We start from the raw sequence: 16011 nt of genomic DNA, 5'->3' as shown, positions 1-16011 counted from the left end.
AAAGGGCCTAGAGATCCTTCTCTCCTTAGGGCAAATAAATCTGCAACAGGATCAGTGAGTAGGGCTGAAATCGGCAGTATGCTTGATGAATTTAAAACTGACATCTTAGGGAGTCTTAGTGAACAACTTGATACCCTTAAGATTCACAATAAACAAAAAGCAGAAGCTGAGGCTTTGGCTATCTTTTGCCCGAAGTGTAGAAAGAAACATGCTTTAAGGGAGTGTCCCTTAGATGCACACGTTGTAGAAACATGTGTAATTTGCTCAGAAACTCATGAGACCAAGGATTGTCCTTCAATTCCTGGCCTCAAAGCAGTCTTTCAAGAGGATCCAGATACACTTGAATCTCTCTGTTTTATTGCAAGGAGACCTTGGCAAGGACAACAGAATCAAGGGTTTAACAACTCTATGAATTCTCAATCCCAACCAAATTGGAATCCTTGGCAACAACCTTGGCCTCAACCTCAAAATTATTTCCAAGCATGGATGCAAAGCATGCAAAATCCTTATGCGAGACTTGCTCAATTCTATCAATATCCTCCATCATTTCAGAATCAGCAAGCTCCTCAACTTCCAAATCAAGGTCAACAACTATCATTGCCATACCCTCAACAACAACAACCTCCTCCACAAAATCAAAATTCTCAACTCTCCCAGCAGAAATCAAATCAACTTCCCTCTCAGCCATTACCAAATCCGAATAATAGGAACCCTCAAAATGCTTACATGATGGAAGGTCAACCATTCCCTACCTATATGGTTGTTCCTCTCAATGAAGTACAACTCAGATCAGGTAGAATCCTAGATCAACCTTCCACAAGTGTTCAACAACCAAGCATTTCTGAGGAAGAATCTCTCAAAGTTAATAAAGGTTCTGAAGTATCACTTCAAAACCAAAATATCCAAAAAGAAAAAGAATCAATCTCTACAACTCCCATAGTTGAGCAACCTACATCTTTAGCTACACCTCCTTTTCCTGAAAGATTGCAAATTGACAAAGGGGTGGAAAAGCAAATTTGGTTGCCTGACTATAGCTTTCTAGATGAATTGAAGAATGTTTGTATCAAGATCCCCTTGTTACAAGCCATTAAGGAAATTCCCATTCTAGCAAAGACAATAAAGGAGTTGAGTTTGAAGAAAACAGTAAAAAGAACCAGAGATACCAAAAGGATACATCTAGTTGGAAAAATTGCAGACATTATGATGGGTAAGATTACCATGCAAAAGTATGTGGATCCCGGTAGTCCTATTGTCAAAACTCATATTAATGGGGTTGAAATCCCAAATACTTTAATTGACTTAGGAGCCGCTATCAACATCATGAGTAGACAGACCATGGATCAGTTAAAGCTTCCTAACCTTCTCTTTACACCTACTTTGCTGCAACTTGCAGATAGATCAATCATTAAACCTGATGGTGTATTGGAAGATATTCCAATCTCTCTAGATTCTTGGGAATATCCAGTTGATTTTATGATTTTAACTCCCAAGAACAATCTAGGAGGACATCCTCTTATATTAGGAAGACCTTGGCTGGCCACAGCTGATGCTTTCATAAGCTGTAGGTCTGGAGACATGTATATATCAGATGGTAATTCCACCAAGAAATTCAACTTGTATCCTCCAGCAAAGGCTATAACAGAAATAGGAGAAGATGAATGGGTAGAGGATGAAGATACTATACAACCAGTTCTAACCATCTCTGAGATCAGTGAGGATAGTCAAATTCTAAATACATTAGAAAATTTTGAAGTATCTTTAGAATATGACTCTGAACATTTTCAGATAGATGCAGACATTGAATATCTCTCCTCTAGACAAATGTCTCTCTTCTCAATGGAAGAGTTTGGTAGTTCTATAGTTGAAATCCTCCCAGGAAAAACATTAAACATTAACAAAAACTTGGGAAGACCACAACAAGAAGAATTAACTAAACTGTTGCAAAAACATTCCACTGCCTTTGCATGGGAATACACTGACATGAAAGGAATCGATCCTAAGACTTGTATTCATCACATCTACATTGAAGAGAATAGCAGACCTATTAGGCAATCACAAAGAAGGATGAATCCAAACCTTAGGGAAATCGTGAAAGAAGAACTTCAGAAATTGCTCAAGGTAAACTTCATTTACCCCATTTCAGATAGCCAATGGGTTTCTCCCTTGGTTATAGTGCCCAAAAAGAATGGTAAATGGAGAGTTTGCATTGATTATCGAGAATTGAACAAGGCAACCTTAAAGGATCATTTCCCTCTACCTTTTATTGATCAGGTACTAGACACTTTAGTAGGTAAAAAGTATTTCTCATTCTTGGATGGTTTTAGTGGGTACAATCAAATTCAGGTAGCACCTGAAGATCAAGACAAAACCACATTTACTTGTCCTTGGGGAACTTTTGCCTACCGAGTACTCCCTTTTGGATTGTGCAATGCACCTGCTACATTTCAAAGGGCTGTATTAGGAATCTTTTCAGATCTGATTCATGATTGTGTAGAGGTATACATGGACGATTTCACAGTTTATGGTAATACATTTGAAGAAGCTTTGGAAAATTTGGAAAAAGTACTGGTAAGATGTAAGGAAACAAATCTTTCTTTAAGTCATGAAAAGTGTTTTATGATGTTTACTGAAGGGATTGTTTTAGGACATCATATTTCAGGAGATGGAATTAAGGTTGATAGATCCAAAGTTGAAGTCATCTCTAAGTTACCTGTTCCAAATTGCCAGAAGGATGTTAGAAGTTTTCTTGGGTTTACTGGGTATTACAGAAGATTTATTGAAAACTTCACTAGGATAGCATCTCCTCTTTTCAAATTGCTTACCAAAGACTGTGAGTTTAAATGGGATCCTGAGTGTCAATCTGCCTTTGAAGCTTTAAAATCTAGAATATCTGAAGCACCCATCTTAAGGGGACCAAATTGGAAACTCCCTTTCCACATTTCTACTGATGCTTCAGATACAGCTCTAGGAGCTGTTTTGGGACAAAAGGATTTGATCCCTTATGCCATTTATTACACAAGTAAGAATTTGACTCCTACTGAGTTAAATTATACTGTTACAGAAAAAGAGTTCTTAGCTGTGGTACATGCAATCAACAAGTTTAGACATTACATAACCGGCTATGAAACCTTTGTCCATACTGATCACTCTGCCATAAGATATTTAATGAACAAACCTGTCACTAATGGTAGAGTTACAAGATGGCTTTTACTTTTGCAAGAATTTAACATTACTGTGTTAGATAGACCTGGAAAGCAAAACACAGTAGCTGATTTCTTGTCTAGAATCCAAAACACTAATGAAGATTCTCCAGTAGAAGATAAGTTTCCAGATGAATACTTGTTTGCAGTGACTACCAAGACTCCTTGGTATGCAGATATGGCTAATTATCTAGTTACAGGGAAGCTACCTCTACAATTATTTCCTAATGAGAAAAGGAAAATCATTCGGGAGAGTTCACATTATTCTTGGATTTCTAATGAATTGTTCAAAACAGGGCCAGATTGTATAATCAGAAGGTGTGTTCGGGAAGATGAAATGCCTGACATCCTTAAGGCATGTCATGATGAACCATGCGGCGGGCACTTTGCGGACAAGAGGACAGCCTATAAAATCCTTTCTCTAGGATATTATTGGCCTTCTCTCTTTAAAGATGCAAAGCAGTATGTTAAAAGGTGTGACAGCTGCCAAAGAGTTGGGAAACCAACTCCTTCAAATGAAATGCCTCTACAGCCTCAGGTATGCATCGAACCCTTTGAGAAATGGGCTCTAGATTTCGTTGGACCAATTAATCCACCATCAAAACAAAAGAAGTATATACTGGTTTGTACTGATTATGTTACTAAGTGGGTAGAAGCAAAAGCATTGCCTTCTGCCACTGAAAATTCAGTTGTTCAATTTCTTTTTGAGGATATTTTCACTCGTTTTGGTGTCCCAAGGGAAATTGTGACAGATCAAGGCAGCCAGTTTACATCTAAATTGATGGAGAAGCTGATGGAGGAATATAAGATCAAGCACAGAACATCTACTCCCTACCATCCGCAATCCAATGGTCAAGTGGAATCTACCAATAAAGTTCTTGAAGGCATTATCACCAAGACTGTTCATCTTCATAGAAGAGATTGGGCGGAAAGGCTCCCTGAAGCCTTATGGGCCTATAGAACCACATGGAAGAACACAACAGGACATTCTCCCTATGAACTTGTTTATGGGAAGGAATTCCTGCTTCCTATTGAGTTCCAAATCAAGACCTTCAAGATGGTAGTCCAATTGGGAATGAGCCTCTCAGAAGCTCAAAGACACAGAATGGACCAGCTAAATGAGCTAGATGAGATAAGACAAGATGCAATTTTAAGGACCGATCTAGTTCAGCACCAAAGATCTAAGTGGCATGATCGTCATATCAAGGAAAGAAAGTTTCAAAAAGGATATTGGGCTCTATTGTTTGATTCAAAATTCAAAGACTTCAAAGGAAAGTTTCAAACTCATTGGCTTGGGCCATATGAGATTGATGAAGTCTTTAGCAATGGAGCAGTTCGAGTAAAAACTATTGATGAATTTCATACTCCTCTTATTGTGAATGGCCACCGCTTGAAAATCTACCAGAAGCCATTCTCAAAAGAAGAGTTTGTCAAATTGTTCAAAGAAGATTCTGCAATCAGGTTGGTGGAGAAGGTTTCTTCTCCTCCATCAGCCTAATCTTTGGTTTTTTTTTTTTTTTTTTTTTTAAATAAAAATAAAATAAAATAAAATAAATGTATGAGCCTGAAAACCAATCTCTGATTGGCAGTCTCATACAGAAAACCTGAGGTGAAAATCAGGGTCACCTGACACCTCATGTTTTTCAAAAAAAAAAAAAAAATCTCTTTCTCTCCTTATTTCATCTCATTTCATCATCACCACCATTTCATCCACCATTTCATTCATTTTCACTCCACCTCATTTTTTTCATTCATCCATCCACTCACTACATTCCATTCCATCAATAAAGTCATTTTTAGATAGTTAAAGTTGTTTTTGTGCAGTCGGAGGTTACTACTGCAGATTCCGCAGCTGTTTGACGATTCTGTAGCCATTCAGCCATTCCGCAGCCCTCTGCACCTGCATAAAAAAAAAAAACACAGTCTGTTTGAAATTTCTTTACAGCTCAGTAGTCATCAATAATAAATGGAAAATAGTCATGCAACAGCCATAAATCAGTGAAGGGTTAGTGGCAAGTCATCAAAGGCAAATCTAAGCGGGAATCTGAGGTATGGTTTAAATCCTAAACTTACAGTTATTTCATTATGCAAGTTTTCTAGGTTATGTTTCTTGCCACTAAATGTAATGATTACCAGTCATGCGACCATATACCCACGTATCTCCCAAGTCTATCAGTCCTTGATTACCACGATTTTGAATTTCACTTGCTGCTGCTTCTTCCATTAAGATCTCGTACTTAAGTGACGTAGCCTAATGTACTACGTCTCTATATGACATTAACTCACGCAGCCAAGTGTAACTCTGAAACCAAAACCTAAGGACATAGTCGTTTCCATTCATTATTCCATAACCCTTCTACCCTCTTACGCTCATATCATTTCACTTCCGTTGTTTCATTTCCACTCACACTGTTTCATTTCCACTCACACTGTTTCATTCTATTTACGCTGTGCTCACTACGCTGCTACCATTCACCATACTCTGTTTTTCCTCTCCGCTAATTCTAAATCACCAGTGGAGGTCTGTTACGGCTGTATCCAGAGCTAAAACCATAATCCACTGTGTTGAGGCCGTAAATTCACTAAGTCAAGGCCATTTTAAAGCCGTGTTCCAAAACAGAGCCGTGAATTTACTGTGTAAGACCCTTGTTGAAGCTGTGTTCTAGAACAAAGCCGTGAATTGACTGTGTAAGGCCGTTTTGAAGCCGTGTTTCAAATAGAACAGAGCCGTAAGAGCCAATGGGGAAGCTCTTAAGGGCAGAACCGGAGGGTTCAAAGTTTCTGGAGGGTTATCCTCAGATTAAAGAGGCATTACAAAAGGCAAACTGGTTACAATGCATCCAGAAGTTCAGAGGCTACCATAAGGAGGTTACGAAGGCCTTTGCACGGTCCTTCAGAGAAAAAGATAATCACGTGGAGATAGGGGATTTACAATTCACAGTCACTGAGAGCATCATAGCACAAGCTACCTCACTTCCACAGACTGGAGAAAGGTGGTTCAAGAACCGGTCAGTTCAAGATCAGCAATGGAAACAAATCTTAAAAAACCCAGGTATGGATACCAGCATCTTTACAAAAGGGATTCCTGTTTCTTATGTTAAGGAGGAATGGACAACTTTACTCTTATTAGTGCAAAAATTTTTCACTTGTGAGGGAAGATTTGGGGTCTTATATGTTTACCATGCAAAGGTTATGATGCATTTTCTAGGAGATGATATTAACCTCCCATACTTTCTACTTTCAAGTCTTAAGAAAATGTGTGCAATTGTCCAAAGGAACCCCAGAAATATTGAAGCACATTTATATCATCACGGTCTTGTGAAATTGCTAGTTGAGGAACAATTGAAATCAAAAAGAGACACATGGGAGAGGTTTCTCATAAGAAATCATTTTCAAGAATTAGGAGAAACTTCTGGAGGGTCCCCTCAAGTACCAAAAAGAAGTAGAAGAAAAAGAGGAGAGGGGGTTAACCAAGAAACTATTGCCCAAACAGAAACTATTGTTCCTGATACCACTATTCCTGAAACAACTGCCCAAGAGGAAACTGTTCAAGAACATTTTGATGAGGAAACTGATATACAGCATCCTGAACAGGAAATTGATCCTGGATTTACTGAAGATGATAACCAAGCAGCCCAAGGAATTATCACTGAAACTCTTTCAGAACTTGCTCAAGAAATTGCTCAGAAAAGAAAAGAAGGGAGAAAGAAACAAAAGCAAGATAAAGGTAAATCTGTAGTCCAAGAAACTTACCTCACTCCTGAGAATTCTAGTGAGGAAGACACTCAGCCCTTAGCTCAAAGAATGGCCAAACTTCATAAAACTACCCTTTCCAAAAAGGAGGAAAAACAAAAGCAAAAAGTACCAAAAGAAAAACAAAGTACCACCTCTGTAAGAAGGAGCAGCAGATTACAAAACAGAAAAGTAGGGGCCATAAAGGGTAAACAGTCATTCTTCATTGACTTAAGCTCACCTCAAAAAGGTGCTACAAGTCCTGACTTGGATAAAAGTCCCCCACACGCTGAGCATATTGAGACTAGTCCTCCACGTGAGGAAAGTCCTTTTGAACATGAACTTGAGCATGAACACGGATCTGAATTTGATTATGAACCAAGTCCCAAAAAGTCACCTGAGGTTGACCCGGAGCAGCAGAAAGTGTATAATTATCTGGAGACATTGGAGCAAGTAGCTGCTAGCCCAAGCAATGTTCAACCTTTAGAGCAACAAGTCCACTCCTTAAAACAGGAAATTTTTGAGATTGAGGTTCTAAATCGACATATCATGCAAGAAAATGAAAAGTTGAAAGAGCAAGCCAAATTGGATAAGATGATTCATGATAACACCATGTACATTTGGGCCTGTGGCAAAGAAGTAACAAAAAGTTAAGGAAGAAATGCAAAAGGCTAAACAGAGCTTTGATCAACCTAAAGTTCAGATGCTTAGTAAAGAAGCCAAGGGTCAATGTGTCTACACAGAGAAAGAAGAGGAGATTGGATGTCTTGGCAGAGGCATCACAGCAGGTTGATTAATCAGTGTTTTTGCATGAGGACATGCAATGCCCTCGTAGTGGGGGTATGTAGAGCCTCTACTTTACACCTTATCATCCATCATTACCTACTGTTTTCATCACTTTCCTCTCTCTTTTGCCTCATTTTCCACCCAGATCATTACATTAGTTGTCATTAAACATGATCAAGTGAGCTTTGCTAATGGGTGACTGTTTTGTTTAGTTTTTGACATATTTGCAGAGATTCTGCAGCTGACTGGCAATTCCGCAGCCATTCAGCGATTCCGCAGCCATCTGATGATTCCGCAGCCATTTTGTTGATCTCAAGGTTCCACGTGCTATTTTGCAGAACGAGCCACATGGGCATGTTGGAATATATGTGCTCGAGGTTCCTGTGCCATCAGTTCAGCCAGCCACGTCATCTGTACCTCCGGTCAAAGGGGGTCAAGTTACGGTCAAATAAAGGCAGCTTAACGTTGATGCGTAAGCTGTTTGGTCACGTCGGTGGAAAAGATGACTTGTCCGTGTTTTGTAAGCCGTGGGGAACATGATCTAATGCTGGATTCATTGCCCATAACGACCAAGACCTCCAGCTCGACCATGAAGCATATGACGTGTTCACTGCACCTTTAATACGCATGATATTCAGTTTATTTTCTGTTTTATGCTTTACGCATTAGGCCATCTTGCAGATGCCTATAAATACTTGCGTCTGCGTACGCTTATGTTAACTTTTTAGCTGCTGTAGTTTATGAACTTGTGAGAATTTTAGCGTATTTCTGAACTCTGTTTTTATAGAGTTGTTCCAGCACTTTTGAATATGTATTTCTGCATATGAAGTAATGGAAACAGTGTTGTTTTGAAGTTTTAAAGCATCTGAGTTTTCTGTGGGTTGTATGGATGGAGGGCCCCCGTTCATAACTGCCCTTGTATAAGTATTTCATGTTTATACTTCTGCAATTTCTTTATTTCACATACAGCATTTCCTTTTCTTGAGTTATGTACAGCTTGATTTCTTTTCATTGCTGCAGCCTTTATTTTCACTGATCAGATTTGCTTCTTTGCAGGTTTTAACCCGGGATTGAGTGTGTTGTATTTGCTTTAATATCTAATGGTAGTTGCAGTTGTCTTATTCGTAATGCTGCCCTTTTTACTCTGTTTTCTAGATTAGTTTTTAGCTTAGTTTTACAAGTTGGATGCTAACTAATTTATGTTCTCTTTATCATGAATGGTTTATCTTTCAGAGAACAGAACACTAATTAATTGCAGCTTGTTTTTAAGTAGTCTTGGCTTGTGGCACTAATACTTTTTCCACTTGTTACACATAATCACATATGTAGGAAGCATTATGATGGAAAAGGCTTAATAGTGTTATAATTTGTCATTTAGAGTTTTTATCAATTCTTGGATTTGTCTTCAGCTACTTCCTAATCGTGTTTTACACAGTACTATGTGGTAGAAGCAGGGAGTTAGGAAGAGATAACCATTATCATCAGTCCTTGAAGTGATTTTCTTGTTTCTTTTATTTGCAGCAATATGAGTAGAGACTAATGCCATTAGAACGTGGTCATTTGCTTTCAAGTCATTGCAAGTTATTCATTTCTTTCAAGTTCTTTTCCTTTACAAATTCAACAAGTAATTAGAAATCACCAATCACACACTTTCACTCATCTAGAACTCACTTTTCACACACTTGCACTCATCTGTCTATAATCATCATTCCATTTTTAGGAAGATAAATCAACCATAAACAACACCCCCAAACGACAAAAACTCTAAGAGGTTGCTTAAGTACATATAGTACACCTTCACTTCATCAGCTTACGAGCCCCGGGTTGACAATTAATGACATCAATTTAGGAACCCTAAATTGACTAAACACATGTCAATGTCTTTATCTTTCCTGAATATATATCGCAGCCCGGATGGATGAAACTAGATCCGGGGTCTTCAAACTCGTTCGATCTTCACTCTACGTACAAGTCGATCCATGTGAGAAATGTTCTGAAGTTGAACATGGAAAGACATCGCTTGATTACCGGTCAATGAGGTAAACCGTTAACAAGCGCGAGAGAAATCACCGATAATGATAATGACCATCAAGGTACTGCAGTACAATTCACGTGGTGTGAATAAAGGACTTGGCATCGAACACCACGCAAAATCTTTCGGTCAAAGGTCATTGATGTATACCTGTCGCCGGAAGTGAGAAACTTGCCATTGAGGTATGCAAGCTTCAAAGTATTGAAGGGGTTGTTCCTAGATCAACTTCTTGGATAATGAGCTGATGTCGACAAGAAGCGATCCATCAAAGGAGGGCCTTAATGAGTCCCACATCAATGACACGGAACGGAGCAAATGATTTTGATGGAGGTGAAAATGATCTGATGACATATGATTCAAGGTGGCGGTCATGAAAGGATGAAGGATAATGTATGGCAGTGGATGGGCCACGGTTGACTCCTCTGAACGACTTCTCTTGAACATATGGCGACACTTATGCGATGGATCAGTAGCATTACCCCAAATATGGATGGTATGGCGAGACCATGGTGATGTGACCGGTGAATTAAACAACCCAACCCGATTGTGGTACGGAGGAAAAGTGTCATGTTCAAGAGCGACTTGCTACCATCAAAGTTTTCTTGAGTTTCTCCCAATTTTTTCCCAGTCATTGCTGACCAGTACCTCTTTATTTTTGTCAAGCTTGAGGAGGATAACATATGCTTGTTCTATAACTTGCCCTTCGGGCAAGCCCATCGCTATGTTTTAACGAGCCTAGCGATAGTGAAACTCGTTCTCGTCTAAAGACAAGTTTGTCGCTATTTAATGCATTTAGCGAGTCTAACGACAAGGATAACTCGGTCCTTTTCATTTTTAGAGAGTCAGAAAAGGTACATAAAGTTAACTCCAAAAGTCCTTTTTCGTCATCTAATCGCTTAAGTCCGAAAAAGTATAAAACAATACAGAAGGGATGAGTTTTCGATAGTTTTAACGAGCCGAACAAAACAAGCGCTCGATCTTTTTGTGCAATAATCCCTCAGGTCCAAAAAGATTAAAATCTAGAGGAGGGATAGCACTTCCGGTCGCTTTAACGAGCTGGAAGGCCAAAACTCGGCAATCTTTTCATATTTTACGAGTCAGATGAAAAGAGCTTAAAGAAGACTCGTCTTTTGAGGAACGAGTGATAAAACGGGTTAGCAGCTGATTCCAGGTACGGGTTGGAATTTTCCAATCACGGCAGTGTCACAAGGATGGCTAGTGAAATCACTCTTCGCAGCTGTTCCTCAAAATGGGTAAACAATCATATGGAGGTGAACGATCAGCCAATGGAAAAGTGGAGGTGACGGGCAAACACGACCAAGGCTTTAATGGCTGATGATATTACATTCACTGTGGTTATTTACCGGATAGTTCATTTTTTAACGAGCTTAAACGCGGATTGAAACACTTGCTTGATCTTATGTTTATTTTTTAACGAGCATGAACTATGTGCTAAAACTGCTCGGATCTTGCGTTTATTTTTTAACGAGCATGAACTGTGTGCTAAAACTGCTCGATGATAAGTTTGCATGCCCCCAGCATAGTAACGCAAATCGAGGTGCATGCATATTGGTCACTGTTTAAGCATAGTAACGCTTGAGGTACAACCCGTTACGAGGTTGCGCCAGTGGAATTCCATCATAATCCATTAACTCGTAGGCTCCTTTTGCTAACACTCGTTTAACAATATAGGGGCCCATCCATAAAGAATTAAATTTACCTGCTCCCAATTTATCGGATTCTTGGTCATAAAGCAAGACCAAGTCACCTTCTGAGAAGACACGAGGTTTGACATTTTTGTCGAACTGCGCCTTGACTCGTTTCTTATGGGCTTCGTTAGCCAAAGCGGCATCACGAGGGGTTTCATCCAATTGGATTAATTCCAAGAAACGGGCCTTTTCTTCTGAAGTTCCGGGGAGGAGATCAATTGCGACTTTAAGAGACGAGATTTCACACTCGACTGGCAAGACTGCTTCCAGGCCATACACCAGTTGGAAAGGTGTGAACTCGGTCGCATTCCTTACCGATGTTCGGTAAGCCCACAAGGCTGAGTACAGGATTAGGTGCCACCTTCTTTTGTGAACTCCGATCATCCTTTGCAACATACGCTTCAGGACTTTGTTGATCGCTTCAACCTATCCGTTGGCTTGCGGATAATACGGGGTAGAGCTGTCGTGAGATAGCCCTAGCTTGGAAGCTAATTCAACCATCATGTGATTGCGAAAATGCGATCCATGATCCGTAACTATAGCCTGTGGTATGCCGAATCTGGCGACTACATGATTGAAAAAGAAAAGGGCAGCTGTTTCACCAGTGTTATCTAATGTAGGCATCGCCTCAGCCCATTTGGTAAAATAGTCAACGACGACTATAATATACCCATGCCCCCTGGTCAAGGTGGGGTTACATGTCATGAAATCGATGCCCCATTTGGCGAAAGGCCCAACAACAACTATTTGCTCTAAAGGTGCGGGTGGTCTTCTGGTTTTGCTATCAAAAATTTGACAAGCATGGCAACTTCTGACTGCGGTTATGCAATCTTTGAACATGGTAGGCCAAAAGTATCATGCTCGTAAGATTTTCTGTGCTGTAGCATATCTTGATTGATGCCCCCCACACGCACCTGAATGACACTCATTCAGGGCTTTTTCGGCCTCCTCATGGTTGAGGCACCTTCTCAGAACTGTATCGATACCACGACGGTAAAGCGTATCACCGACGATCATGTAGTCTTTTGCTTGGTATCGTATACGTTTCTGTTCTGAGCGAGAGGTGTCAGGCCTAAACTTTTGGGTTTGGAGATAAATTATTATATCTCCATACCACTCATCGCTTGTGGATATCAGAAACAAACTTTCATCCACGATTGATTCTTGGGATGTTTCATCATTGGACGACGATGGGAGATCGCATAATAATTCCGCGAAAACTAGAGCTTTCTTTGATTTGGATTTTACGAATTCCAGATCAAACTCTTGAAGGATTGCTATCCATTTTGAATATTTGTCCCCCAACAACTCTCGTGACAATATATAAGTCATGGGGTTGCAATCAGACAAAATGGTAGTTTTCCGAAAGAGGACATAGTGTCGAAACCTTTGAATCGCTTGAATAACTGCAAGCGCTAGTTTTTCAACGTATGAATATTTGCTTTCTGTATCATTTAAGTTTTTACTTAAATAATATATAGGGTGTTCGATTCCATCAACTTCTTGAACTAAAACCATCGCAATGGTCGTATCCGCTGCAGCCAGATACAGGTTAAAATCTCTTTGATAGTCCGGGGCATACATTAATGATGCTTTTACTAGAGAATCTTTCAGAGCGTCAAAGGAAGCTTGCGCCACCTGATCCCAGACAAAAGGTACATCTTTTTTCAAAAGACGAGTATAACCTTTAGCAATTTCTGCGTAATTCGGAATGAACCTCCTCAGAAAGTTTGCTTTCCCTTGGAGTTTCTGAATCTGAAGCAAATTTGAAGGTGGAGGCAAATTTATGATTGCCTGAACCTTATAGGGGTCGAGACAAATTCCGTCCTTGGAGACTATAAAGCCAAGTAAACAACCAGAGCTGACGCAAAATACACATTTGTGTGGATTGAGTCGTATCTTGTAGTGTTGGCAACGTAGAAATATCGCTCTTAAATGCTGCGGATGATCAGTCCGCTTTCGCAAATGAGCCGGAAGGTCGTCAAGGTATGGTTGAATGATGTTCTTGATGTCATGGAAGGCATAATTCATTGCCCTCTGAAATGTCGCCCCAACGTTCTTTAAACCAAAGGGTAATTTTCGATATGCGAATGTGCCCTAAGCAAGTCAAGTGGGACTGCTGTTGACTACAAGTTTTTGGCAGCCGAGTCCCTAAAGTTTAGGAGGACTGTTGGGGTCCTCAATTTGTATAAATAAGAAGGCTTAGGGCCTCATTTTGGTTAGCTAGTGGTTAGTCAATTTGTAGCTAGTGGTTAGTCATTTTGTAGCCAATGGTTAGTCATTTTGTAGGCAGAAGTTAGCTAGTCTGTAGTTCGATTTTTAGGCAGTAGATTAGCTTTGCTTCCAACACATTTTCAAGTTTCCCTTGTGGACAATTTTGATGTAACTCTTCTTTTCTTGCTCAATAAAGATGAATCAAGCTTTGCACCAGCTCTAAATCTCTCTTAGGAGGCTATAGCTCTTGGGTTTGGGCCCATCCCAAGCGCCCAATACCTCCTTTGTTTACCTTTATGTGTCTTTGCTGCATTCTTAGAATAAAATCTGCCATTTAGATCTAAATCTTGTTTTGTTATTTAGGTTGATTTTGATGATTAAAGTAGATTTTCATATTCAGATTGATTTGATAGGTTAATAACATAAAGGATCCTTGAAAAAGGGCTCAAGCACCTCTGATCTTACCTCTCCCTCAGTGGGATCGTGAGTTGGGACAAAGGTGACCTTGCTGCCCAACAAAAACACTAGTTTGCTTGTCCATGCAATATTTGATGTAATGTTTTCATTTGTAGGAGTTAATCATGCATTCAGGCATTTTGAAATGTTTCTTTGCTTAAGTGTTGTACATGGTTCTCTTTATGAATAAAGCTGTTGTTCATTTGTTTCATTGACAGTTAGACTAGATCAACTAAGATTTCGATTGTGTGCAAGACTTAGTTGATTCGGTTAAGTGTACACCGTGCAGGGCATCTCCATCTCCCTCTCATTCACCTAAGCTTCGTCCAGGCCAGCTGCTCCATCTCCTAGTTAGGTTCCTCGTCTCACAACTGTCTTTCTGCCCACGTAACCCTACCTTATTGCTCCTCCATTGTCTTAGCCTTCTTTAAGCCAAGCCAACTTTCCACACCCTCTCACCACTCCAACCATCAGTTCTCAGGTCATTTCAGGTCCCTACCCTACCTCCCTATCCATTCATGCACCTTACCTCACTCACCCATCCTCCAAAATCCAATTTTAAAACATCCTGTAGAAATTTCTGAACATCCTGTAGAAATTCCTGAAACATCCTGTAGAACCCCTGCAGACTTCCTGTAGAAGCTCACAAACAAGGTTTTTTGGCAACCAAACTTTGTGAAACTCTCTGGAAGAGTGTTAGGGGCTCCTTAGACCCTCTCTGTACCATCCCAACCTTTTCCAAGCATTTCTCCTCCTTGATCCACCCCTGCACAGTGAAAAGCCAGTTAAAAGCACATGCATGATAATTCTAATAACTTAGTCAAAAATACAAAAAGATGTTTTCTTCAGCTAGAGGCAGTGTAGACACATGTATTTTACCTTCATAGAAGTAATGGCATCTCTTTCAGTAGTTTGCATGCTCTCCTTTGCATCAGTAGGACTAGCTGGTAGAATTAGGGTTTGCTAGGGTTTGCGTTTCTTTTTGGCTTTCAGTTTCTTTCCACAAGTAGATTAGCTTCCTTTGAGTTAGCTTTCATCCATCAGTTAAAAATCTTCTTCTAAGAGCTCTTAGAGGTTGGCTTAAGCCCCTAGCGGACTTGTGCCAGCTGACCAAGTGACAGCTGCGGCAAGAGCTAGTACTTGTGCATACAACACCGTCGCTTCCAAGTTTGTTACGAACTACCGGGTTGATAAAATTAAAGAAGGGAATTCCAGGAGTTGTAGCATTATTGCTACAATACTGGGGCTCACCATCTTTTTTGGCGCCGTTGCCGGGGAAGCGTCAGAGTATTGGTGATTGCTGCTTTTCTTCTATTTTCCACTACAATCTTCTGCTAAGTAGTTTATTTCATTTCCATTTTGCAATTTCGTTTATGAAAAAGTATATTAGCATTTCCCGCTTTCATAGATTAGAATTTGAATTTTGAAATTTCATTTCTGCAAGCGTAGATTAGCATTTCAATTCCACAAGCGTAGACTAGCATTTCATTCCTGCAATTTCATTTTAGCAAACTAGATTAGTCCTTTCCTGCTTTCATTTCAATTCCGCAATTTCATTTTAGCAAGATAGTTGCAGTTCAATCTATTTCAGTTTTGCAGGTAGAAGTAGAAAAAAGCAAAAAATCAACCAAAAAGATTTCATTTCATGCCTTTTAGGAGTAGAGATAAGTTAGAAAAATGATTGCACAACACCCCCACTGCTTCACACAGCCAACATTCTCTCTTCTTCGATGGCTGTGATTAAAGAACCCTTAGGTGGACAACAAGACATATTTGAAGAACCTCAAGGGAAGAAGAAGAAGAAACCATTCCTCTGGAGCAAATGGCTACAAGCAGAAATGTTGGGAGCAGCACCTTGTCCAAAGACGAATTTAAAAATCAG

Source organism: Pinus tabuliformis, chromosome 6 (genome assembly GCF_031772625.1).
Source record: "Pinus tabuliformis cultivar Carrire ecotype Pingquan chromosome 6, CPIR1, whole genome shotgun sequence".
In the NCBI taxonomy this organism is placed as follows: Eukaryota; Viridiplantae; Streptophyta; class Pinopsida; order Pinales; family Pinaceae; genus Pinus; species Pinus tabuliformis.
The sequence above is the reverse complement of the archived record's forward strand: the minus strand, read 5'-3'. Positions refer to the sequence as shown.